Source organism: Chelonia mydas, chromosome 3, assembly GCF_015237465.2.
Source record: "Chelonia mydas isolate rCheMyd1 chromosome 3, rCheMyd1.pri.v2, whole genome shotgun sequence".
In the NCBI taxonomy this organism is placed as follows: Eukaryota; Metazoa; Chordata; order Testudines; family Cheloniidae; genus Chelonia; species Chelonia mydas.
In genome coordinates, this window is record NC_057851.1 from 25,916,256 (window position 1) to 25,943,643 (window position 27,388).

The window sequence follows — 27,388 nt, forward strand, 5'->3', positions numbered from 1 at the left end:
CCAGATTGTTTCTTAAAAGCCATCAATTTGCATGTCTTAGACCCAGGGGGAGCAACAGCAAATCAACTGAAAAATACAATAACCCCTTTTACTGCAAATTTACACTTTGTATTTATAAGGAATCCTACTTATCAAGTGATTTAGAAAGCAGCATGTGTACCTAAATACTTGGCAAAGGTTTACTTATTGCAGGGAAAAACATAACAACTCCCTTTAAAAAAAACAAACAAATGTTTATTGCAAAATAAACAATAGCTGGCTTTGCAGTATGTGTGATGTGTTATATCACTGCATTTAGTTGATTATAAAATTAGATATTAGCCTGAATGAAAACTCTGTATTTAATCACCCCAAAACGTTGGCTTGTTTGAGGTATCTTCCAAGTTCAGAAACCATGGTGATGAATGAGGTACAAGAACCTAAATAAAACAGAATTGATATTTTGCAGTTCAGACTCATCTCTATTGGAAATATCAATTGAAAGCACATGGATCTATTAACTGTTTATATTATAATAGAACCTAGAGGTATCACAGATCATGGCTCATTATGCTAGGCACGGTATAAAACATATAGTAAGAGATAGGCCCTGCCCTGAATAGTCTACAGTCTAAATAGACAAAATGAGGGATGGTGAAAGGAAGCAGTTACCTCTTTTTTCAGTTGATGAACTGAGGCACAGAGAGTTTAAGTCATTTGCCAAAAATAATCTAGGAAGTCTGTGGTGGTACTAAGTGCCAAGCCCATCCATGTCACTTACACTCATTACATATACTTGATTCATAACAATGTAGTTCTAGAATTATAATGATTCTGTACACAGAGGCTCCCAAGAAGAAAATGCAAAGCTGAGAAGCAACTGATGTAGGAGTCTTTTCAGGAGTGTACATCCCAAATCCTCATTATTGTGGCACTAGGAAAATGTCTTGTTTAACTGAAATAAAAGCTAGAGTTCTTTTGGGATTGTACTCAGACTATGATTGCAAAAAACACTCACTGCAGAATATGGTTTGCATGCTTAATAGAATTGAGAGAAATGGAAAGGACAGGCTCTGCCCAACTACTGCCTGCTACTCTTATCTGTCCAAGAAGTGTGCATGTGTACCAGTTTAGCCACTAAGCTTGATTCAACAGGTTCACCTAAGTGAGCAGGAGTAGACTTGAAACAATCTTGATCATCAATACATAAAACTCAAAGTGAAACCTGAAATACACAGTTTTAGACCTAGCTGCTAAAAGCATCTACCCTTGTCATAATTAGGTACTGACTTCCAGGTTCAAGGAACAATTTGGACTGTAAGAAATGCCAAAGTTGTACTTATTAGTGTTGAAGATAGAAACAAAATCATGAGGAGAGATGGAAAGGGCCTGATATGAATGACTCAACTCTGACAATTTCCAGATTCCTTAATTGTCTTTAGGCTCAGAAAGACGGGTGGGGAAGCGAGGATTAACTACGGTTACACTGTCTGGAGTAGTTCACGACCATGAGTGCCTACCTCAGGGCAAACACCTCAAACCAGTGCTATGGTCTATAATTAGATTTCATCAACCCAGTAACAAATGTTAACTCCTAGATCACTGTAACAATCTTACCATGGAGTCACAGACAGTCCCCTTGGCCTCTCCAGTCTATCTTGCCACCCAGGCAAGGTGGATTTAGTGATAAATGGTCACTTACACTAAAAAAAAAAAAATCACAAAATATTCAGGTTGCTCCCAGTCCCAAGAGACTAGTCACTTACTTCAAATCAATTTGTACCTTAGATCTCACACCAAAGACAACGCTGGTAGCCAATCCTATTGTAAGCTAATTAAGGATTTATTAACTAGGAAAAAGAAATCAGAGAGTAATTCACAGGTTAAAGCAGGCAAGATATATACACAAATGAGTTCAGTCTATGGCTCCAAAAGGTGACAGAGATGTAGCAATCTGTCAGTACTGAAAGTCTTTTCAGGGCTAACCCATGCCAAGAAAAGAGCTCCCCATGCTGCTTATGTTTAGCGTCTTTGCCCCTCAGATGGCATGAAAGACTGAGTTTCTCCTTCTCAGGGATTTTTATCCCCTCAACTCCAGAGTCCAAACTGATGGGATGATTTCATCCTTAGGTCTCCTAGGGGGAGTTAGCAATGCAACTAACAGGGCCTCTCTCCTCTGATGCTACACAATATGTTATTTGCCTTCAATGGGCCATCTCGAGCATTTTACCTTAATTAACACTACTTTTCCTGTTTGGTGAATTACACAATTACAGAAGTTTACAATGCAAACACTCAATATAACTTTATACCATGGGCTTTCGAGCTTACATGCAAGATCAATACATGCAGCATCCGACAAGTATTTTATAAAGTCTGAACACTTTCTTATCAACTTAACATCTAATACCTATTTTGAAAATGCAAACAAACAGGTAAGCAAGACTGGTTTCCAGCTGTGCATGTGTAAGTGTTCCTTGAGGTCTGGGGCCTCAGCATGAGCTGGCACCTGGCCTACCAGCATCACAGCTACATTCTGACAATAGTTAGCTGGAGTTATGAGTGGAAGAGGATGACAGCTTAAATCTCTCTCTCTCTCAATAAAGATTTCAATGTGATCCAGACCAAAAAGTTGCTTTGATTTAGTATGACAGTCTGCAAAAACAACAAGTCAAGCCAAGGGTAAAGAAACAGATCAGTGGAGGGGAGTGGGAGCAATGGAGCCTGCCAGGTTCCCCTCCTCCACAAGCAGTAATCTCTGTTGATCAGTTACAGCAAAAATCGAGCCACTTTGTGCTGCCTAAGTGACTCAAAGGAGTTAGAACATAATCGAGACTCTGACCCAGAGAATACAAAAGGAGGCTCTAATTTACCATCTCATCTACTACAGTCAACCCAACCACTTCCCCATGCTGATCCAATCTAATGGAAGTAGTGAGCACCCACAGAAGTCCTAAGAGATTGGATTAGCCTCTGAACATTCAGAAGCTTATCTGAGACTGATGTAACCCTCTTTGGAACAGAAGTCAAGCTGGAAATATCAGTTGATCCAGCTAATAAGATGTCCAGGTTTTTGTTGGTTGGTTTGTTTTGTTTTAGTTTCAAGACAGTTATTACTGGTTCCCTAAGGTAAGTAATATCAACCCCTGTAGCAGAGCTTTACCCAATTCAGCTTCAGGCCCTGCTGATGGCTCTGTTTCATCTTCTTCCGCAGTTCATTACATGTCACACTGCAGGTGTTCTCTCAATAGCTCTCTCCTTTCAGGAGACTGATTCATTAACATAAAGTTTGACACACAAGTCTTCCACCCTGATTTCCTAATTACCTCACCACCTCTGCCACAGGGTTGTTAGTCTTGCCTGCTAGGAGGAAAGCCTCAGTGGGGACTATCTCCCCAGCTTCCCCTCCAGCCTTCCTAGCTGGCCCCTGCTCCCTCCAGGTTTGCACTTCCCAGGCCTTGTGCCCGGGAACTAAGGAGTGTCCTCAGTGTGGAGTCAATCCTCTTGCTCTGATGAGTCTCTTCCCTGAACTCAAGGACTGATCTCAGGCTGCCCTCACATCCCCCAGAGGTCTGGTTCCTAGGCACAGGTTAGCCTGAACCCAGGACTGTTTCAAAGGGACAGCTCAGTCTCTGTCACATTTGCTCCTCAGAGCCTTGCCCATCTACAGGCAGGCTCTCCATGTTACATGAGCCACATTTCTTCTGTCAAGACCAGATAGTCTGTTTTTCTGTCCTCAGTCCCTCCAGCTTTCTTTTCAGCTCATTAGGCTCAGAAAGTAGTTGGTCCCTCTGCAGGAGTACTCCCTTCATATCATGCAGCTGGAGATAAATTCTGTCGCTCTCTCCCTGGCATCCAGCATCTATAATTGGAACGCTAAGCCTTGCTTGTCTGCAGTCCTTCCTTCAAAGTCTTTCTCGCTGGCTTGCTCGGAGGCTGCAAGTGCCTCCCAGTAGCTATTGGCCAAGGCGGTCAGGTCCCGCACTGCCGTATTGGTTAGCTTGGCAGCTGTAAGAGGCACTACAATGACTGCAGAGTGGGTGTTTTTCTGTAGCCTCTGTACTCATGCCAGATTCATCACACATTCCAGAAGATTCTCCCATGCTCATTCCTGTGGCCATCTTTCTCTGCTACTCCGCAGCCCCTGCCTGAGCCTGCAACGACTCTACTTCTTCGATGCGCTCACTTAGCTTCCTGGCCTCCTCCTCCTTCAAGTTGTGCTTCATTCTCCTCCACCCCTTTACTGAGCCTCTCCATTGATTAGTCTAATTCCCCTTGCACATCCCTTGTCCTGGACAGGATCAGCATCTCTTGCCCTCCTGCTCCTCAGTATGACGGGCAGAACTGTTCCTCCTTTCAGCCAACAGCGGCTCCAATGCAAGCTGTGCATTGCTTGCAGCTTGGAGATCCTCTGACACTGGCCCTTCCAAGTGTCATTCATCACACAGCTCTGTGTATTCCTTGTTCCCATGACTCAGCCTTGTCACTGGATCTCTGCTTCTCTAAGTCCAGCATCCCAGGCTTCATTTCCACCTCAGCACAGAGCTTAGCTAGTTCATCCTCCAACAGCAGGGCTGCTGCCCCTCATTTCCATCTCTGTCTTTAGATGGAGCAGTTCCAGTTCCTCCTTTACAGCTTGTGTCTCAGTCTTAATCCAGGAGGAGCATGTTTCATCCAGCTCTTGCACAATCTTCCATCTGTTCCTACAAAACTGTAGAGCTAGTTAACTGCTTTGCCCCAATCTGATCTGGCCCTCCAGATTCTTTAAGTTGCGCTCCAGCTTTTCCCTGGCAGCCAGGGAGTACTGCTTCCTCCCTGAGCCCGGTTGTTCTTCCAACTGGGCTCTCTTTGATTTCAGCCTGTGCCTGGGAGCTAAGGAAAGTTGGGGGCGGGGGTGGGAAGGAAGACTGCACAGCCCTCCTGCTCCTGTGTCTGTTCACTAATTACCCTCATATCCCCCACCAGGCCTGATTCCTAGTCACATGCACCCATCATGTCACCCCCTAGACTGAGAGGTAACCTTAACACAGGTGGGATTGAATCCATGACTCCCTTAAAAGGACTCTCTAGGATAATGCCCTAGATTTAGGGCCTGATTCTCCACCCAGTGCCTTGCACCTACTGCAGTCATTTACACCTGTGCAATGTGCTACCAGCTTAGAAACATAACATTTTACATTAAGCATACACTCAGTTAACACACGTGTAAATGACTACACAAAGTACCTGGCCTAGGAGAATCAGGCCCATAGCAAACTGCTAACTACAGTGGGCCCAAGAAACTGAGGAGTTACTCTGACTTAACACTTATGTATTTGAAAACAGAATCGGGCCCAGTAAATCTATATTCTTCTTTCTTCTTCAATTTTGCCTGCATCCTTCATGCTGTTGTCAATTGACTATAACAGAAATGGCAAGTTATTAACTTCTACCATCTCATAACAGAAACATTTCATTTTCCTGGGGACCCCTGAGGAATAACAGCCATACCGATGTATGCCATTTGTATGATCTAATCGTACAGCAATATAATGCAGGATATTCAGTCTAAATGAAGGTAGTAGACAACACGAGAAGTGACTATTTATGTTTTGTTTATTTTGACAAAGCTTAACGTAAGAGGTAAAAAGTTTCTTAAAACCAGACAACATTGGGGGCCATTTCAGTGGGACAGTTACGCTTATCCCAGCTATTTCAGGCTGCAAACCCGATGACTACCTCCCACTGTCAGCCTTTGGTTCTAGGTATCTTGAAATTACCAGCCTGAGATGAGTGAAGAGAAAACCAGCTGTCTGTGTTGGATAAAAACGAGCACAAATAGGCCCATGCCAAGCTAGGAAAACATTTGTGTAATGTGGTAAATTGATGTTGTTGCCTTCACTAGAAGAAACATAGCCAATTAAGTCAACTGCAGAGATAATAATGATGTGTTTCAAGTTCACAAAAGGAGTGAGTCCCTGCAGATTTTATTATATCATTTCTCTCCTATCTGCAGTGACATTTAAATATACAAAATCCTCAATTCAGGATGGGGAATATTGAAAGTAAACCATTAACTAGATTAACAAATGACTCCAACAGACATAGTCTCCTTTAGCCTATGACACTGCTTGGGCACACTGGAAGAATGCTCTTGCAGGAGAGAGGACTGGGCAATCGATCAATTTCCAGAACCCCACCCCTTTTATACAAGAAAGCTGTCATAAACAAGGACCACCATCACTGAGCAAAGATACTTCTGTTCAATGCACTGGAAAGGCTTGTATTTTGTTCCTGATAAGAGTACTGAATATATTATGGTAGGGTGTTCACTTTATGTTGCAGCAACAAAAGTCTTTAGGGAGGCCCAGTAAATGCTTGGACATTTTTAGACACCCATTCCAAAAGAAAATAAATATATGCCTATCTCTGATAGGGATGATTTAGCCCTACCCAGAAGCAATGAATTCCCTCAGTAGCAGGGAAATATCCCCAGTTCTTCCTTTGATGGCAGAAATTCAACAAGAAGCTCCCATGTGCTTTCTCCAGTATAGGTTAGTCAATATTTCACTGTACTGCTTCAAGAATATAATCAAGTCTTGTCCACTATAATCACATTGCTATTCATAAGACCAGGGTAAGCATTTGCGGGAGGGTAAAGATAGGTGTTTTCAGAAAGATGCCAGACATAACAATCGTTTCACATAAAGTGTCTGTGAGATAGTGAGTAATATCACTTTTGTCTGGTGAACCTATACAATGCTTCCGGCATTGGCCCCGCTATGGAGAAAATATCATTTACATTTGTAATATACACCAAAAATGAGATATGTATCTAGCCAGATAACAAGATATATTATTTTAAAAAAACAAACTAGTGACCCTGTCCAAGACATTATCAGGGCTGTTTTAAACATTAATAAGTCAGTTTCTGAAAACTGGGAGGTTTACAGAACCAAAAATCATTTTTTAAAACCAACTCTTTATCCTTGTCTCTTCCTTCTTTGGAAGCGAAGAAAAAGAGGGGTGGTTCGCAGTTAAAAGTTGTGGAATACATTCTGCTCTCAGAAACAGTGTGTCAATTCAGAGCAACTTCACTGAAGTAATTACCCTAGATTTACACCATTGTAATGCAGAATTTAGTCCACTACACCCAAATTTCCACTCACACCATTTTCGCAATGACTTCAGAGTGCCTCCTAATTTACATCAGTATAAATGAGAAGAGAATAAGTCTCACTGTCTGTATATTGCAATTGCTCTTTTTCATTTGTTGGTTATTGGAAGGAAAATGAGCATGTTCCATCTCAGCTGATTTTAAGAGGCAGATGAAGCAAATGGGAGTTGTGGGCTTTTGATCATGGCCACTATAAAAATATGAAATGGTTCAGACGAGAAAGAGTAGCATGAAGACGCACTGTATTGTCATTATCTGAGCCTCACAAAAAAGTGTCTTTGCATTTAAGAGCATGCAGTTAAAGTTAGGGACAGATGCTGTAGCTCAACCACAATATATGGGCTTAATGCAGGAATTTCTGGGTGAAATTCTTTTGACCTGTGTTATTCAGGAAGTCAGACTAGATTATCATAATGATTCCTTCTGGCCTTAAAAATTAAAGTAGATTTTTAAAAAAATATATATGAATAAAACAAAGTCAGCAGCAAATAGCATCAGGAGCAAATGTTTCACAGGGGTAGTACAGGCAGGACATTACAACAACAAATGAAATAGCAGGTGTAGTAGGATTCACATCTTACACTTATCTTCACACTGAGGAAAACCAGCAGTGTCAGCACATAATCTGCTTCACTCAAGATTTTTTTTTCAGTATTCTAGTACAGTGGTTCTCAAACTATTTTTTTCCGCAGACCACTTGAAAATTGCTGAGGGTCTTGGTGGACCACTTAATGATCTTTCCAAATGTTGTTTGTACCATTAGCTAACTATTGTAAAGTGCTTTGGATAAAAGCACTGTATAAAAAAAGCTTAATTAATGTTTGTTTGTTCTACAAATAAAAGAACACAACTCATATTTTAATATCAGTAGTCTTACCTTCCTAATGCGATGGGTGTGCCCTCTCTCCCCTGCTGCAGCAGCCCCCGAGCTGGGGCTGGGAAGGAGGGGGGTCTCTCCCTCTGTCACCCATTGCAGCAGCCCCCAAGCTGGGGCTTGGAAGGAGCGGGATCTCCTCTCTTCCCCCTGGGAAGGAAGGGGGTCTCCTCTCTTCCAGGCAGCTGCAGCCCCGGAGCTGGGAAAAGTCGCCTCTTTCTCTGGCTGCCGCAGCCCTGCACATCCCAAATTCCTCCCACTCCCTCTTCTCACCTCACTGCCCCCTCCTATCTACCCCCGATTCCCCCCAAGGGCACCACCTCACCTTACATGTTTATCTTCTCCAGTGTACAGGCACCTAATTAGTGGAGCCATGCCTGTGGGCTCCACTAATTAGGTAGGTCTTTTATTTTATGGTGGCCCTTCATTCCCTCATGTGAGGCCACCCAGGCATGCACCTTAGAGGGAACTATCCACGGACCACAGTTTGAGAACCTCCGTTCAAGTAGCATCAGCAGCTGAGCCAACTCTTTTGCCTAAGTGTCTGCAACATGCGTGACAAAGAATACTTTGAACTTGTGTAGTGTTAGTCATGTTTACAGCATTGGACAATTAATTAACAAACATAGGTGGTGACAATCTGCAAATCACTCATTAAATTTACTTTTATTAGGTTATTAGGGCTGCATTGGTTCCTGTGAGTCAGAGTTTATCACAGCTCTTATGCTGATCATCATTAGAACTTTGATTCCTTTCTCAAAGAAAAGTGCAAAGATTTTATAAACAAAAACAAACATCACCCCCGATCCCCCAACAAAAAATTGTTTGACTCTTGTATAAAGACAAATGGCAGAATCTCGTTTACAATAATATTCTATCTAACATAGATCCCCTGTATGGCCCCATCACTCCAGTATCTGAGTGCCTCACAATCTTTTAATATATTTATCCTCACAACACATCTGAACCAAAAAACCCTGTTATTATTGCCATTTTACAGATGAGGAATTGAGGCACACTTAGACTAGGAAAATTGCCCAAGTTCAGACAGGAAATCCTTGGTAGAGGACATAACTGAACCCAGGTCTAATGAGTCCCAGGATAGCAACCTAATCACTGGACCATCCTTTGCATCACCATTGTAAATAATATTTAGTACTTACTAGACAAAAAGATTCTCAACATGCAACGTATCACCATAGTTACTTTATTATTTGTATCACAGTAGCCTCCAAAGGCTCCACTCAGGGTAATGGCGCCATTGTGCTAGCCGCTGCACAAAGATCTCATATCAGAAAGAGCTTATAGTCTGTGTGACTTTTCACCTTTAAGGCTGTTTTAAGTGAAGTGAGCAGTGGCGTGAGCAGAATCCATATTAATATGGAAACTAGGGAGAACAGTTTCAGAAGCATGTGAGTGTCATAGCAGCTCAAGTTCTATTCTTCAGTGCACCTCTATCCCACTGAAAGTCCATGAGACAGTCAGTCAATCACTTGCTGATTTTGAAAATTGTCCCCCTAGCAAAGATACAGTTATAGTATGGTGCTGGTTGCTAATTAGGGTTGCCAGTTTTGGTTGGATTTATTGCTGGAAATGTAATTACATGACACAATCTTTAATTAAAGATTAATCTTTAATTCTTGGAGACTCCAGGCCAGTCCTGGAGGGTTGGCAACCCTATTGCTAATGTAAGACCCCCCCCCCAAAGCAATGATACTATACAACCTATACTCTACTCTCTCGAGTCCTATACATCCTCCCACTCCACCTCCTTGACTGAATTTCAGTCTAAAAAAAAAATCTAAAACTAAAAGCCTTTTCACAAATAAGGAAGAAATTGCAGCAGATGGTTTTCTAACTCAGAAAAGAAACTTTTCCCAGAGCTCCATCAATCTTAAGAAGTTCTATCAGCTAAATGAGCCAAAATGACTTTAAAAAGAAAAGTGAAGATTTTCTGGAATGCAGTGTTGCATACGAATAGGATGAATACATTCAGTAGAACATAACCTTTGCAAAGATATGTTACATGGCATATCTAGCATAAAACATATTCCAGTTATGCCATATTTACATTCATAAGCATATTTCTATAAAGCATTGATGGGGTGTAACATCACAGCTTATTAACCTATATTGACCAGAATGTAGTGGAAAACTGATCTGAAGTGGCCAGTGCAACTCACTTCTACTGCTAATGAGGGTGGGTCATGGACCTTTATACACTGGGTAAGGGCCAAGCAGAAAAGGGTTCAACACACCATGGGAATGGGCCTGGAGGACTATTGAAACTTGGGACCTGGCACACGCCCCAGCCACCCCGTCCACACTGCACTGTAGCACATGTATATGTGTACAGTCACTATTGGAGAAGTAGCCATAGGGTATTGATCCTCACCATGCTCCTGTGAAGTATTATCCCCACAGCACAGATGGGGAACTGATGCACTTTGAAAGCAATAGGAGTTAGGTGCCTAAATACCTTTGAGGATCTGAACCTAAGTGACTTGCCCAAAAGTCACACAGGAAATCTGTGACACAGCAGGAAATTTAACCCAGGGCTCTCCAGTCCCTGGCTAGCACCATAACCATTAGACAAACTACTCTCAGCTAAATGATCAAAGTAATCCTGCAAGTTTACAGCTCGATCTTCACCTATGCACATTGGTACAGCTGCATCGGCTTTTGATTTACTCCATCTGGCGCTCCGACCCTTAGTATTTAGCTCTTCGGGATAGTCTTTAAAGTGAACATAGTAACTGCTTTTCCTGCTCCCTGCCCCACCTTTTCTTTCCTTCTATTTTTCTGGGAGACAGTGAAGCTTCCTCTTCCCCATTGGTTGTTTTATGGCAATGTTTTATTTTAAATTTAAAAGCAGAAAACAAATGTTACTGATGTTCTTCTACTAGCTGTTGGGCCTTTCATTCAGGTTTTAATTTATAAAGGAAGGTTACATCATTAAATAGTTTCTAACTGTACAGTCATTAGAAGTTAGCTATTTTTGGTGGCCTATAGGAAAGAAATTCAGTCATCTCAATTCAGTTCTTATAAGTTCATATTAGAAAAAGCCAGCAGTTGACACAAACACACACAGTTTTGGGCTGTTTCAGCAGGAACTCTAGGCAAAGAATGGACAAATTATCACTTAACATTTGTATTCCAGTAGTGCCAAGAAGACCCAGTCAAAACTGACACCGTGTGCTCGGCACTGTACAAAAACTGAATAAATTGTGGATTTTTACCCTGAAGAATTTGTAATCTACTTAGACAAATAGATAAGTAAAATACAAAGTAAATGTCCCAAAGAAGTAAGTTTTGTTAGTTACATTAAAAAGGACCCTTCCACCTCCCCCATTGTGAAAGTGCCCCAGATAGCCTGTTCCACTATTGCTGACAAATTTGCCAACATGCCACCCCAATTTTATTCCTTCACCTTCCGGATTGTTCCCTCCCCAGAATAGGATTAAGGCACAATGAGGAGGGTGAGCATCCTGCACAAGCCGTCCTCGGCCTATTCTGTGGATGAAGAAGGGATTTGAATCTCCACAGCCGTCACTCAGGCACTTTTCTCAAGTACTAAATTCACTGAGAACTGAGAGAAAAATGCTTTAACTATATTTATAGGACATGAAAAATACCAGCAGATAATGAGGTTGTTCTCTTCTTCTTGCATAGCTTATGAAATGCAGTCTGGGTGGCAGAACTAACTATTCTAGTGACAGAGCCAGTCTAACATGAACATTTTATTTTGGTCCAATTATTATTTCCTGCCTACAAGAACTGTGATTTCACAACAGCAAGCATACTGGAATGTATTGGAAAGCCTTTATTGTAGAGCATGTACCAAGTTTAATTATTGCATTTAGCCTAGAGTACATAAGGTTAGTTGCTGTTATCTTTTAATTATCCTTCTAGTTATCTTTTAATTATCCTGTTTCCCCCTGACCACTAATCTGTGTAGCTGCTATCCTGCATCTTTGTCTTACACAGGAGAATGTCGACTGCTTCTGAACAGCTGTACAGCTCTGGCCAATGTTTTGCCTGTCTGACCATAATATTATTCATTATATACATCAGACAGATGTCCCCATGGGTGAATCCACTGGCACACTAATTGAATAAGAAGTTTTATACTGAGCTTAGATATAAAATTCATTTACCCTCTGAGAAGAAATAAGATGTGAAGTTTTACATGCTTTTTTTTATACTTTTCTTGATGAGCATCTATGCAGAACATGGACCATTAGTTATAGCCATAGGCAGAATAGTCTATGCCACTACAGATACAACAGATACAAACTGTTGTAATCTGAGCAGCATGGGGAATGTTGGGAAGGAACAGCCTATCACAAACTACTTCTCTGCTCCCCACAGATGACAGGATCTCTTGGTCGTGGCTTTTTTAGGACTAACCCACAGACAGGACTGGATCTCCTCAGGGAGGGATAGTTTGTCATGGCTCATCTCCTTTTTATTGTACAAGTGCAAGATGATACCCAATGAAACCGAGAAGCCTCATAACAAGAAATGGCAAATATTTAGGTAGCAGATATTGAACCTTAGAAATTCTCTGCCAGAGAAGAGTAAATAAGTTAGCAGAATTATATGAAGGGCTGAATACTTTTACAAGCATTAAAGCATTGGTAGTTGTGCAAAATAAGTTACTGATACCAGAGAAATCCAAAGTCATGCTTCAGAGGATAAACTGGTAAGGTAGGAGGATCATTCGTGGTACTGTGTTGTCACAGTTTATTATTTATTGGGCGCTAACAGTATCCTTTGCAATGTACAAAAAAGAGTAAGCTATGCTCCCTGCCCCATGGAGCTTGTATGTGTCTAAATGGGATTGCCTGTTTCCAGCTCAGATTGGAAGATCCTTGGGGCAGTCTTTGTCATAGACTCATAGACTTTAAGGCCAGAAGGGACCATAATGATCATCTAGTCTCACCACCTGCACATTGCAGGCCACACAACCTCACCCACCCACTACTGTAATAGACCCATACTATGGCTGAGTTATTGAAGTCCTCAAATCATGATTTAAAGACTTCAGGCTACAGAGAATCCATCCCTTCCATAAAATGATCAAACTCAGTCTTAAAGCCAATTCGGTTTTTTGCCCCCCACTGCTCCCCTTAGAAGGCTGTTCCAGAACTTCACTCCTGTGATGGTTAGAAACATTTGACTAATTTCAAGCCTAAACTTATTGATGGCTAGTTTATATCCATTTGTTTTGGTGTCAACATTGGCACTTAACTTAAATAACTCCTCATCCTCCCTTTATTTATCCCTCTAATGTATTTAAGGAAACAATCATATCTCTCCTCAGTCTTCTTTTTTTTTTTTTTTTTTTTTTTGGCCAAGCTCTTTGAGTCTCCTCTCATAAGACAGGTTTTCCATTCCTCTGATCATCCTAGTAGCCAGCCCTTCTCTGCACCTGTTCCAGTTTGAATTAATTTTTTTTAATCGTGGGATACCAGAATTGCACACAGTATCCCAGATGAGGGCTCACCAATGCCTTGTATAATGGTACTAACACTTCCCTGTCTCAACTGGAAATACCTTGCCTGATGCATCCTAGGAGTATATTAATCTTTTTCACAGTCACATCACATTGCAGATTCTTAGTCATCCTGTGATACACCCAGGTCTTTCTCCTCCTCTATCACTTCCAACTGATATGTCCCCAGCATATAGCAAAAATTCTTGTTGTTAATCCCTAAGTGCATGACTGCACTATGCACTATTCAATTTTATCCCATTTCTATTACTCCAGTTTTCAAAGTTATCCAGATCTTCTTGAATCATATTACGGTTCTCCTCCATATTGGCAATGTCTCCCAAGTTTGTGTCATCTGCAAATTTTATTAGCACACTCCCACTTTGTGTGTCAAGGCTATTAATAAAAATGTTAAATAAGATTGCTTTCAAGACAGATCCCTGAGAAACTCCACTAGTAACCTCCTTCCAGCTTGACAGTTCACCATTCAGTATGAGCCATTTAAGTCTCCCCTTTAAGCAGTTCCTGATCCACCTTTCAGCTCTCATATTAATCCCCACCTTCTCCAATTTAACTAATAATTTCCCATGTGCAACTGTATCAGATGCCTTATTGAAATCTGGGTAGATTAGATCTACTGCAGTTCTTTTGCCTGAAAAAATCAGTTATCTTCTGAAAAGAAGGTTTATTTGGCATGATCTACCTTTTGTAAAAACATGTATTTTATCCCAGGTACCATTTATCTCTATGTCTGTAACTACTTTCTCATTCAAAATTTGTTCCAAGACCTTGCATAAAATTCAGGTCAATCTACCAGGCCTGTAGTTTCCTGGATCACCATTTTTTCCTTTCTTAACAATAGGTACTATATTAGTAATTCTCCAGTCATTCTCCCCCCAAGTTTACAGCTTCATTAAAATACTTGCTATTGGGCTTGCAATTTCATGTGCCAGTTCCTTTAATATTTTTGGATGGGATTATTCCCCCTCCCCAGTTTAGTCCCATTAATCTGTTTGAGTTTCACTTCCACCTTGTATGTGGGAATTTCTACTTCCATATCCTCATTTCCATGAGCCACCATAACAGTCTCTCTAATTTCCTCACTACCCTTATTAAAAACAGAGGCAAAGTATTTGTTTAGGTGTTGGGCCATGCATATATTATCTTTAATCTCCACCCCATCTCTCAGTGTTTAGTGGTCCTACTTCTTTTTTCCTTGTTTTCTTTTTGTTTATATGGCTATAGAGCCTTTTACTATTGGTTTTAATCTCCTTTCCAACTCTGCTTGGCTTTTGGCAAGTCTCACTTTTTTCCCTACACTTTCTGATCTCCAAGAGTTAGCTGTAAGCTTTCCTTGCTGTTCCATCCCATCTTCCATTCCTTGTAGGCTTTCTGCTTTCTTTTAATAACCTGTTTCAGGTGCTTTCTCACCCATCTTGGTCTGCAACCCTTCCCTAGGAATTTTTTTCCTGCTTGGGATGCAGGCTGCAGATAGTTTCTGCAGCTTTGACTTAAAGTAATTCCAAGCCTCCTCCACATTCATATCCTTGAGTTCTTCAGTCCAGTCCACTTCCCTAATTAATTCCGTTGATTTCAAAAGGGCAAACTTTAAAAAAAATTAAGAACCCTAGTTACAGATCTATTGTTGTTTATCCTTCCACTTACTTTAAACTAAGTTAGCTCCTGATCACTCGAATTACTGTTGTCTCCTACAATCAGTTCTTCTATAAGATCCTCAGTATTCACCAATTTAAAATGGCATCATCTCTTATTGATTCGGCAACTATTTAGTGATTGTACAGCACCATGCTCAATGAATATCCACCACTATTACTCAGCTGTCTCTCCAGCCAGTCTTCTATTTCCATCAACAAGCTCCAGGACCAACCCTGAAAGTATCTAAGGAAATGGTCCTGTGGATAGGGTGCTAGCCTGGAAGTCAAGATATCTCCAGCTCTGCCATTGACTTGATCAGTATATTTGGTGAATCATAACAATGCTATATAGGTGTGAAGTGTTATTTTACTTATTTACACTTACTGTTAGTTACTGCTGCCTAACCCCTTCAAATCATGGGGTCAGAAGAGACCATCATGATCATTTAGTCTGAGTGATTGATCATCATCAACCCTGACTTGCAGGGTTCAGTTTTCAGAGTGAGCAATAAGAAACGTGTGTCACAGTTTACATGGTACACTTTGCTAATAAGTGCTTTTATCTTTCAGCTACACTGTCACTTAGCAACATGCAGAAGGGATTTCCACCTTCCTTCAGAGGAGGAAGCTAATGGAGAAAGTCCTACATAGCATCAAGTGGAAAAGTCCATTGGCGGCATTGATTTTGGTAGCCCTATAAATCTTAACAGTAGGGAAAGTTGTTCTGAATATTTTCACTTATGCCTCTAGTAATAATAATTATATGTAAAAAATTTTTGCTGCAGTGTTGTTGCTCTTTGTAAATTAATATATGATTAAAATACTTCTAGAGTCCAACTCTGTATGGAGCAATGATTATTTCATGGTATTTATCCAGATTATATCATAAATTTGATGAACTTTGAAAACAACTTTATATGGGGGACACATTATTTTATTCATTTGGAGCTATTGTCCAATTAGAAAAGCAATCAGTCCCTCTGGTCTTTTGCTTTTAAATATCAGTTCCCATTACAGACATTTCTGCAAACTCTTACTGCTCTTCAGGTATATTAAGTGAGATTTTCAGACTGGGAAAACTTTCAAATTCTACACATCAGACCATAGCTTAAAATCAATTTACCCTTTACTCCTAGCTCCTAGTCTTATGCTAAAGCTGATCCTTTTTTCCCTCCCTTGACTGTATTGCACAGTATTTACAAAAGCAGATATTACAAAACAACATCTATATTTTGCCAACGTTGTGCAAACAATTTTCTATTCTATAATTCAAACAATGGGACAGAAAAAAAGCATCATTATGGTGGTATGACTTTCTGCAACTCACATTTTCATAGATAGCCATTCATAAAAGTAGATTTTGGTGTGTTTTCATTTTTGATCCTCACTCAACCAGATGGAGGTACAGTAATGTGGAGGGTAATAATGCCCAAGCCTTCTGCAGATATCTAAATCTCAGGGCTTCCACAGATCCAGGTCAAATCCATTGCCTTTTGGATGGAGGGAAATGCCAATATCCTAGAGCAAATTGTAAGAAATTTTTGAGTTCAAATTAATGAAGAGAGTTCCGTGATCCTTGTTTTCTTTGTCTATACAAAGAGAAGCAGCTATATACTTCTAGTGACCTTTATATCTAATTAAGGGAAACAGCATAGCAAGAAAGAACAAAAACAATGTTTCTGTGAGCCAACAGTGGATGTTTTCCCTGTTACATGTTGCATCAACTCTGCCTCAAAAATGGCATCTGCTGAGAGCACATTTCTAGCAATTGAACGGTACAATATATGTAAAATCATAAGAGTTACATAGTCATACCAGGCATGATTTTTTCCCAGATATGGAATGATATGGCTCATTGATATAATAGAATACACATACTTTATTAAGCTGAATTTAACATTGCAACCCTCACTTAATACTTTTGCATATTTTTGCAATCTTTTCTAAGAGTTTCAGAAAGTCTAAGTCAAAGTCCAATGTATCATTTCCATGGACTCTCCTTTATTGTACAGCAATAAGCTTGTTTATTATGAAATTGTTGATAATTTACCATACAGACTGAAACACCATATAATAAGCCATTTCCTCAGACATCAGAGTGATGGGCACAGTAATGAAACTAGATGTTGGGAATCACGTCTTAGAGTAACCAGGATCCTCTATTTCTTTGGAATAGTCTTTTATAGGAATTGTTTATAATGATACTTCTGTAAATAATCACTAGTGCTGTTTTCCTTTACACAAGGCTATGTCACAACTCACAAATTCCATGACCTTCCTTTCATAAAATATCAAAAGGACCAAATACACTAGTAAGTTACAATTTACATTACATACACAGTATTATTAATGGTAGGTTACTCTATTAAAATGGGTCTATTTATCACTTCTCAAAGCAGATTGAAATATACAAACTCTGAAAGAAATAAACCAACTTCACAAGTGTACTTTAGTATGCTAAACTATTAGACTCAATGTTAAATATAGCATTCAGAATTAATGTTCAATATTCAATCCAATGTTCAATTCAATACTAATAACATTGTGTAAAAAGGACTAAGAGACAACAGGAAGAAATGAGTCAAGAGGGCTTGAAATAGTTTGGACCATCTTAGATTTTAGTACTATGCAGATTAATACAAACTATAAACTCTCATCCAACCATTCCAGGACATTCTGATCACAATTCTTTATTGGGCCCTTCTTTTTTATTGACCTTCTCTTTAGGAAACTAAACAAACAAACTATTTTCCTATAGCTCCCCACATATGATTATGGCCCAGATTATGAACCTAGAAACATAATTCTGCATAGGGTAAACCAGCTCTGTGGAAGTTCCACTCATAGGCTTTCCAGCAGATCATTTCATCAAGTGGTTTATTCCCTCTCTCCTCAAGACCTGTGACTATCAGGGGATTTTAACTAGAGACAAGACCCATACATCCCCTCAACTCCTGGATTCCATAATCCTCCATAACTTCCTGATGGCAGGGCTTACCCTGGGGACAGCTAATCCCAGGATCAGTCCCACAGGGGAAGTCCACAAAGGGGATCCACATAGCTGCTGGTTTCTATGAGGGATGATGCATTTACTACCAACTGGAAAGAAATTAACAAGAATGTGAGACTAATGAGAAGGTACCAGTAACCAAAAGCTTCTTGAACTCAATGCAGTAAGAAACGGGTTATAGAATTCACTTATACAAGGTCAGGAGATCATGCTTTGGGGAATTAAGTGATGTAATGAGAAACACCCTAATGAAGGCACAACAGACTAGAATTCCTGTGAAAAAAATAATTTATAAGAAACAAGCAGAAGTCAATATGTCTTCACAACCAAGCAATGTTCTATGATCTTAGGTTACAATCAAAATGTATACTGGATATGGAAAATTTATGGAAGGCTACCAGATAAGACTATATTTAGGGATTTCAGAGAAGGACAACTCTTAGAATTTTACACCTTCAAAACACTGTAGAAACATTAGTAAAGTGAGGTAGAGAAATAAGTATGAATCCCATCTTTTCAGATGGGAAAGCAGCAATAAATTGGCGAGGTTAAGGAAAGGACACAAATTGATGTTGTGTTCTATTCCCAGCTCTGTCACAAGAATTTGTTTTTCATATTAGGCATAGTTTCTTAGACTATGCTTGCTCTCTTCATGGAAAGCACAAGGGCTTCAGAAATCCCAGTCAACTGCCCCCCCCCCCAAACACACAACTCTTGCTCCCTCAGCTACTGCCATCCAGAACAATTTACTACTAGACAAAGGATGTTATGCAGACTAAGGGCTTGTCTACATAGAGAAGTTGACTGCAATGGTTATTTCAGCATAACTATTCCAAAACAGCTCTCCATGTGGAAACACTATTCCAGAAAAAAAAGTGACTTTATTCCAGAATAAAATATTTCTCTTGCAAAGCAGAGAAATTCTAGAATAGAATGCCTATATGGGGGAGTTATTCCTGAATAGCTAAACTGAACTGGAATAAATATGCCCATTAATTTTGTCTTGTAGACAAGCCTCTGAGACTGGATCAGGGAGCCTGCTGAGGAATCCCGATGTAAGAAACAAGTGCTAATGGCTAGAGGTACAACAGCTGATGAGAGAGGTGAAGTGGTTTATTGAGCAAGGAAGAAAGAATAAATGTGTAGTGGAGAATGTCTGCGTGTCCCTGGACTTTCAGGTGTTTCAGCAGCATAAGAGCAGAGGAAGCGGATTAGATGTGTGTGAGAGAGAGAGAGAGTGCACTAGTGGTAGTGCTAGGGAACTGTAGAACAGAGGTGGGAGACAGGAAAGAGAATCAAGCACTGAGGCTCTGTGGGGTTGAAGACAAGGAGCACAGAATTAAAGAGAAGAGGCAAGAAAGTGGGGAAAGGATAATAGTCTGATTGTCATATTTCATATTTTGTTTATATTCAATATTTAAGTAGACCAGAAACATATCTTCATGTACCTTATTGGTTAGCTGAACATGTCAGCAGTTTTCTATTGGCAAGTGCCACAGACTGAATTCTGCAGTTAGGTTTCCTGTAGCAGTGTTTGTCTAATGAATAATCATGCATCAGCTTCAGTGATTTAGTCCTAGGGAATATTCACTTCTTATTTGTACACATCCCCACAAAACCCTTTACAGCTCCACAAACCTTAGCTGAAATATAGCCTTAGGATATAAAGAGAAAGCATAACAAATATAGAAAATATTTTAGAAAACATGGTTTTACAGAGCAAATATTATGGCACAATATAGCCTATAGGTACCTCTTCAAACATGCTTAGAAGCTGTCCCAGAATTACTCCTTTTAGCTAGTTTCTGATAACCTTAATAAAAAGGCAAACTCTGCCATGCTTAGGGTGACCAGGTAGCAAGTGTGAAAAATCAGGATGGGGAGGGGGAGTAATAGTTGCCCATATAAGACAAAGTCCCTAATATCGGGACATCTGGTCACCCTAGCCACACTTATTCACCCGGGGTGGAACCTTACCACACAGATAATCCCATTAGCTAATTGGGAATACTTGCATTCTGAGGGCATGTCTACCCTTAAAATACTGCATGGGCACCTGCACAGATGCAGCTGCGCTGCTGTAGCGCTTTGATGAAGACGCTCTACGCCGACAGGAGAGCTCTCCATTGGTGTAGTAAATCCATCTCTCCGACAGGCGGTAGCGTTGTCAGCAGGAGAAGCTCTCCCACTGACATAGCGCTGTCTATATGGGGCTTAGGTCAGTATAACTACGTCGCTCGGGGTATGGATTTTTCACACCCCTGAACAACTTAATTATTCCAATATAGGTCTGTCGTGTAAGATACTAATCAATGGGCGCAACTGTGAGTTTAGATGCCCAGACGCAGGAAAGCCAGCCCCTCTATACTTCTGTGTGGGCTGCCCCTACTGCTAAGGTCCTGCATGAGAGTGAAGGAAGAAAGCAGTCTCTGCCTGGCTGCTACTGACCCTCCTGTGCAGCGGGTTGGGGAATGGTGTATAAGGGCAGGGAGTGAACCAAGCAGCCAGGGCAGAAGCTGAAGACAGTAGTATTAGGAGAAAGGCTATCTTAGCTTCATTCCCTCCCATGGGGGAAGCAGAGAAAGAGCTGTGATATAGTCTGGGCCCTTCACAGCTCCTGGGCAGCATAGCTATGTGCTACCCATTACTGAGGCTAAATTAGAAGGTGCCAAACCAATGCACTGTGAGCGAGGATGGCAGAATATCATCCAAACAGCATTAGGTCACTTAATCCTCCTGCATAAGGACATGTCTACCCTACAAGAACTACAGCAACACAGCTGCAGCTATGCCACTGTAGTGCAGACACTACTGTGTGGGAAGGGATTTTTCCATTGCTGTAGTAAGTCCACCCCCTTGAGAGGTGGTAACTAGATTGACAGAAGAATTTTTCTTTCAACCTAGCAGTGTCTACACCAGGGTGTAGGTCATCTTAACTACAACTCTGAGGGATGTGAATTTTTCATACCTCCGGAGTGATATAGATAGTTTGACCTAAGTTTTAGGTATAGATGAGGCCTAATTCTGGGCTTGAACATGCAGTCCTTAGTCCAGCAAAAACTCTCATTCGGTTTTGTCTCAGCAAATGCTGATCTGGGCCTATTCATTAATTAATCCTCAAACTATACCTCCACGGTAAGCAAGTGAGCATTATCAGCAGTGACTGGAAGTGGAAATGATACTGAATGTCACCAGCTGAGTTCCATAAAGGATTGTGGATGTGTTACAAATTCAGTGAGTTTCCTTTAGTTGAAAAACCTCATTAGCCCTAAAAGTAGAAACACACTGAGCCAAATCCATCACTGGTGCAAATCTTTCCAGGGAGTTACATCAGGAATAAATTTGGCTCAGCATGTCTTTCTAATTTTACGGCAAGTTAGTCTTTATCAAGCAAAGAAAAGTTACTGTGGATGCAGCATAATGGATGCTTTTGAGAGACAACTGGATGCGTGCATGCACTATGGGTTTGACAAGTATGTATATTCAGGAATTTTGTGGAGTGTGAATGCACCCCTGCAAGTCACCTTTGTTACCATGTGCAACATCATCAATATTACTATTCAGTTTCTTGATTAATCTGACTCTGTGACAAAACAAATCAATTGATTTCACCTGCACAAATTTTAAGTTGTAGCTGGGTACTGTCAAACACAATGGGGGGGAAAAAGGAAATCTTAATTTTAATTGAATTAAGGCACAGGGCCTACAGAACGGAGATCTGCAGACTAAGTGCTTAATTGTTCAACCTTTATTTCTTCAGTTTTATTTGGGTGTTGTTTAATTTAACACTCCAGTGAACTATCCAATAGCAGGCTAGTTGTGTCAGACACACAAGGCTGCATAAACGTTTTCACTTACAGCAACAAATTAAGATGTTCAATATAAATCACAGTGTATTCTTTCTGAAATGATTCCCAGATGCAGGTTCCAATATTTCATGCATCACTAAATCTATCAAGTAATGATTGTTTTCTCAGAGCTAATAGAAATGGAACCATTCATTTTTTTTTAAGTGTGTTTTTTCCCCTTTTCCCTGCACGGATGCTATGTTTCGTCTTAGCCATTTCAGACAGAAATGAAGAGCTTTCCCTACGGCAGAAAGAATCTGTAAATTTAGCTTTGTATTGCTACCCCAAATCCAATTATTATAACAGCCCTGCTAGCATTGCTATAGTTAAATGCCTGTCAGTATTTCCATTAAAACCCCCTTTCTACAGAAGTTTATAACTCAGCCATAAAAATTCACTTCAGGCTAGAATTTGTCATATATGGTTTCAGCCCATAACACATTTTTTTTTATTTAAACTGAGTTTCAAATCATCTTCCTTACAATTTTTAATGCTTAGGGTGAAAAAACAAAGTTTTAAACTTAAAATGTTGCAGATTAATAGGACAGCAGGACAATAGGAATTAATGGGACAACTGATACATAATTAATGTAAATAGTCTAGATAATGCACACATTTGTAGAAAGGTATTTTTAATGAGCACTGGGTGGCATGGATCTCTTAAAAACAAAATTGGCTATGGTTAATACATGCTCCAAGAGTAGCAATCATCAAAGCAACACCGATAAAAAATATATTCTTAAAAAAATCCTTGTTTGCGTAACTAATAGGGCGTTAGGGTATGGCAGGGAGTCGGTGCTGGAAGGCACAAAGAGATTCCAGCTTTGCACATCCTTATAAGAGGCCATCGGCAACAGCAGTCTCTGCACTTTCCTGTGCCCCTGGTGGAATAAGTAGCTTCAGAGGGGATGGACGAATTCTGGGCCATAGCCTTGCCCACGCCAAGCACGCAGTGAACAGCAGGCTGTGCTGGCATAAAGAATGTACATTCAACTGTGCACCAGGGTATTTGGAGGATGGATTGTGTCTTCCTGGGAAGTCTCTCCTCCCTCCCCCTCAGACCCCCTTGGCCCTCCCCCTGCTTACATGCTTACCATTTTTCAACCAGCTCTAATTTTCAGTGCTTTTTATCCCTTTCTATTTTGCTTGCTTTTCTGACTGCCATTTTGCAATTTGAGCTGTCCGCAATGATACCAGGACATTTTCTGAGTATTGACAGTTAACTGAAGCCTCATCCACACATAAAAGTTCGGTTGATATAACTACATTGGTAAGGATCTGTGAAAAAGCCATCCCTCTGAGCACCATAGCTGTGCCGTCCTAACCCACAGTGTAGACACAGCTAGATCAATGGAAAATGCTTCCATCAATCTACCAACCATCATTTGAAAAACCCGTTCCCATAGGTGTAGGCTTCATTCCCTTTGTTAGGAGTATTAGTGTCAATGCAGGATTCAGGCTTGTAATGTAGGATTCAGGCCTGAGACAGTATTTTGAGTTTTGCTTGCCTTTTTGGTTTTTGATATATATACATTTTTACTAATGTGTGTGAACAAACAATTCTTACTAAAAAACAAAGACAGACACTGTAAATGTTGCTTTTGCCTAAACCAAATGAGCTTGTGTGGTAAACCCATGACAAACAGCTACAAAAGGGGGGTAGTAATTAGTCCCAGGGGAATAAAAGGCCCCTCCCTATCCACTGAGGAGAGAACCATGGGGCAATAAGGTTCAGCTGGAAAAGGGGTTGCTAGGGAACCAATTAGGTTCAGCTGACTCCAACTACTTAGGACCTTTTTAAACCCTCCCCTGGATGGTAGGAGTGAGCGGAGCAGGGAAGCTGCCAGTAGTCTGTTTGCAGCAAGACACCAAACCTTCCCGGTAGGAAGGCTGCACTCGCTCCCCAGAAGGGAAGGAAAACATGCACAAGGGACTGACTGAGGAGAGGAGTAGCAGGACCCTGTGCCACCTATAAGGATTCACCTTGCTCCAAACCTGAGTCTCCAAGGCTAAAAAGGACTGAGCCTGCTGAGGCAAACAAGGTATTTTGCCACACATGGTGTCAGAGGTGGGATGTGGTGAGTGACTAAGGATCTGTGGCAAGCCATCTCAGGACAGGATAAATCACAAAAAAAAAAAAAAAAATGGAGGATGTAGTGAAGGCGTTGGTACAGGCCACTCAGCCCCACAAGAAGCTACCAGGGTGCAGATGGCTGCCCAGCAAGAGTCTGCACGTGTCCAACAAGAGACGAACCAATTACTGATGAATCAGGTGGCCCAAGATCGAGCCACCTTGAATGAAGTAGTGAACCAGTTAAAAGCCCTGACCATGCTGATGCACGGGCCGCAGGTGATCTGGCCGCTGTGGGCAAGCAACTATTTACAGAAGATTAATACGGATGATGATATAGAGGCATATCTCCTCGCCTTCAAGAGGACAGCACTGTGGGAGGCCTGGCCCCAAGACCAGTGGGCAGGTATCCTGGTTCCATTTCTGTGTGGGGAGCCCCAGAAGGCCTATTTCTACATGATCACAGAGACAGATATGGATTATCCCCAGCTGAAGGCAGAAATTCTGGCAAGGTCAAGTGTGACGTCAGCTATACGGGCTCAGGGCTTCCATGAGTGGAAATACCAGGACAGCAAACTGCCGCGGTCCCAGCTATTTGATTTAATCCATCTCGCCCGGAAGTGGCTCTGCCCAGAGACCCATGGGCCAGAGAAGATACTGGAAATCCTCATGTTGGACAGGTACATGAGGGGGTTGCCGCCGGACATAAGGGGGTGGGTCCACCAAAATGATCCCTCCTCCTATGATGAACTAGTTGCCCTCGTAGAGAGACACCTAGCAGCCCAAGAACTTTCACGGACCACCAGGGAAGGAAGATGCCAGAATCGGAGACAAGTCTCTGTGCCGAGGCCCCAGCTTGTCCTATACCAGGCCGGACTATGGAGGGGAGGAAGGAGGGCGAAGAGCAGCCAGAGGTCCCAGAGAGACTTGAGGACTGGGGGAGAAAGGCTCGGGGGATAAAGCCCAGTAGCCTGAAAAACTGGTACCCTGCTCGGGGCAGCCCCCAATGTTATGCATGTGGTGAATTAGGGTATATCGCTCCCCAATGCCCAAATCTAGAAGAGTCCATGCAATGTGAACTGGGAGATATAGGGGGACCATGTGATCTAATAAGTCAAGTAGGGGTTGCAATGGTCCCTCATAGATACACTAGACCCGTTAAGATGAATGGCATAGAGACCACCGCGTCAGTAGAGTCGAAGTGCAATCACGCTGGTCTTGGGAAAGCTGGTCGGGCAGGACCGACTATCCCAGGCCAAATGCTCAGGAATATCCTGTGTGCATGGGGATGTCAGTTACTACCCGACCATCCCCGTAAAAATAGAAGTTCTTGGAAACCCCACTAAGGTGACGGTGGGAGTAGTTCCAAAACTCCCCTACCCAGTCCTTACTGGACGAGACTTCCCGGGATTTGATAGCCTACTCCCTGGGGAGAAGGTGGAAGAAAATAATGAACCCGGGATCCAGGAGGTGGCCCACATAGATAACCCCCTTCCACGAATTTGACCAGGATTTGTTCTCCCCACCGGGAAAGCCCTGGAAGACTCGGAGGGAACAGAGGGCGGATAAAAGGAGGGGAACGAGGATCTTGACCCAGTACCAGAAATCTACACTTTAGGGGAAAGACGTGGCTCAACGGACAGTGGGGCAGGGCAGGAGATCAACGACCCAATAGCCGGACCTAGTTCCCCAGGGGTTTTCCCCAAGGGGGAGGCAGAGGTAGATCCCCCTGAGTTTGGACAAATGGGGACCTCACTCAGGAATTTTGGTCAGGATCAGGCCAATGATCCAATATACAGCAATATTCATAAAGTAGTAGTTGAGGTAAATGGGGTCCCCGTGGAGGGGAGAGTCAAGGGCCCAGGGCCATATTATGTGATTAAGGGTGATCTGCTATACAGAGCAGTCCAGGTCCAAGAGCAAGTCGTAGAACAGCTCTTGGTCCCACAGAATCATCAGGGGGTGTGATGGATCTGGCTCACAGCCATCTGTATGGGGGCCATCTAGGGGTAGATAAGACCCTTGATCGGATTCTGCAGAGGTTTTTTTGGCCCTGCATTTATGCAGCAGTCCAGCGATATTGTACCTCCTGTCCGGAATGTCAGTTACATGGGCCCTAACCACACTTAAGGGCCCCTTTGGTACCTCTACCAATTATTGAAATCCCATTCGAGCGAATAGCTATGGATCTAGTAGGGCCACTGGAGAAGTCAGCCCGGGGTCATCAGTACATTCTGGTAGTACTAGATTATGCCACCCGATATCCCGAGGCCGTACACCTATGGAACACTATGTCCAAGACCATAGCCAAAGAATTAGTCCGGATTTTTTCCAGAGCAGGGATACCTAAAGAGATCCTGACGGACCAAGGGACCCCCTCTGTGTCTAAGTTAACGAAAGACCTATGTACAATGCTCCATATATGGACCTTCAGGATATCAGTCTATCATCCCCAGACCGATGGTCTTGTAGAACGCTTCAATAGAACATTGAAGAACATGCTACAGAAAGTGGTTAGTCACGACGGGAAAGACTAGGACGCCCTGCTGCCTTACTTGCTGTTTGCTGTACGGGAGGTTCCCCAAGCTTCCACTGGATTCTCCCCATTCGAGCTGTTATATGGTCGCCACCCCAGGGGCATATTGGACATGACCAAAGAGGGCTGGGAAGAACAGCCGAACCCCGGGAGAAACATCGTTGAACATGTATTGCAAATGAAAGACCGTATAGCCCAAGTCACCCCCCCCTTATGCGCGAACACCTGGAGAAGGCCCAAAGAGCCCAATGGACATACTACAATCACCAAGCAACGACCTGGAAGTTCCAGGTGGGAGACTGGGTAATGGTGCTCATATCCACGGCAGAGAGCAAGCTCCTGGACAGGTGACAGGGGCCATATGAGATAATAGAAGCCATAGGAGAAGTCGACTATAAGGTCCTATAAGCTGGGTAGCCAGAAGCTGGAGCAGATCTACCAAATAAACCTGCTGAAACCATGGCAGGATAGAGAAGCGCATGTGGTTGTGCTAGGGGCACCATCCCCTAAAAGCAACCAGCCTGATCAAGTGGGAATATCCCCGGAGTTGACAATCTGAAGTGATCAGCCTGATTAAACACAACCAGGATGTGTTCTCAGAAAAGCCAGGCAGAACTACTGAGGTTCACCATCACATCCTCACAGAGCCTGGAGTGAAGGTGAACGTCAAGCCATACCGGATCCCGGAGGCCAAAAGAGAGGAGATCAGGACAGAGGTCAGGAAAATGCTGGCCTTAGGAGTCATTGAAGAATCTCATAGCC

The 27,388-nt window shown here is 42.0% G+C and overlaps 1 long non-coding RNA gene across 3 annotated transcripts in view; it reads right to left on the reverse strand.

Annotated features, from left to right (window-relative positions):
* Nucleotides 1-27,388, reverse strand: part of LOC122464921 — a 104,042-nt gene that overhangs the window by 11,475 nt on the left and 65,179 nt on the right. The window contains exon 3 of one of the 3 annotated variants that reach the window (XR_006289357.1): nucleotides 16,283-16,679. The exons of the other annotated variants lie outside the window; for them this stretch is intronic. This is a non-coding gene — a long non-coding RNA (uncharacterized LOC122464921). Of the gene's footprint in view, nucleotides 1-16,282; nucleotides 16,680-27,388 lie in introns of those variants that run through there. 3 annotated transcript variants of the gene reach the window in all.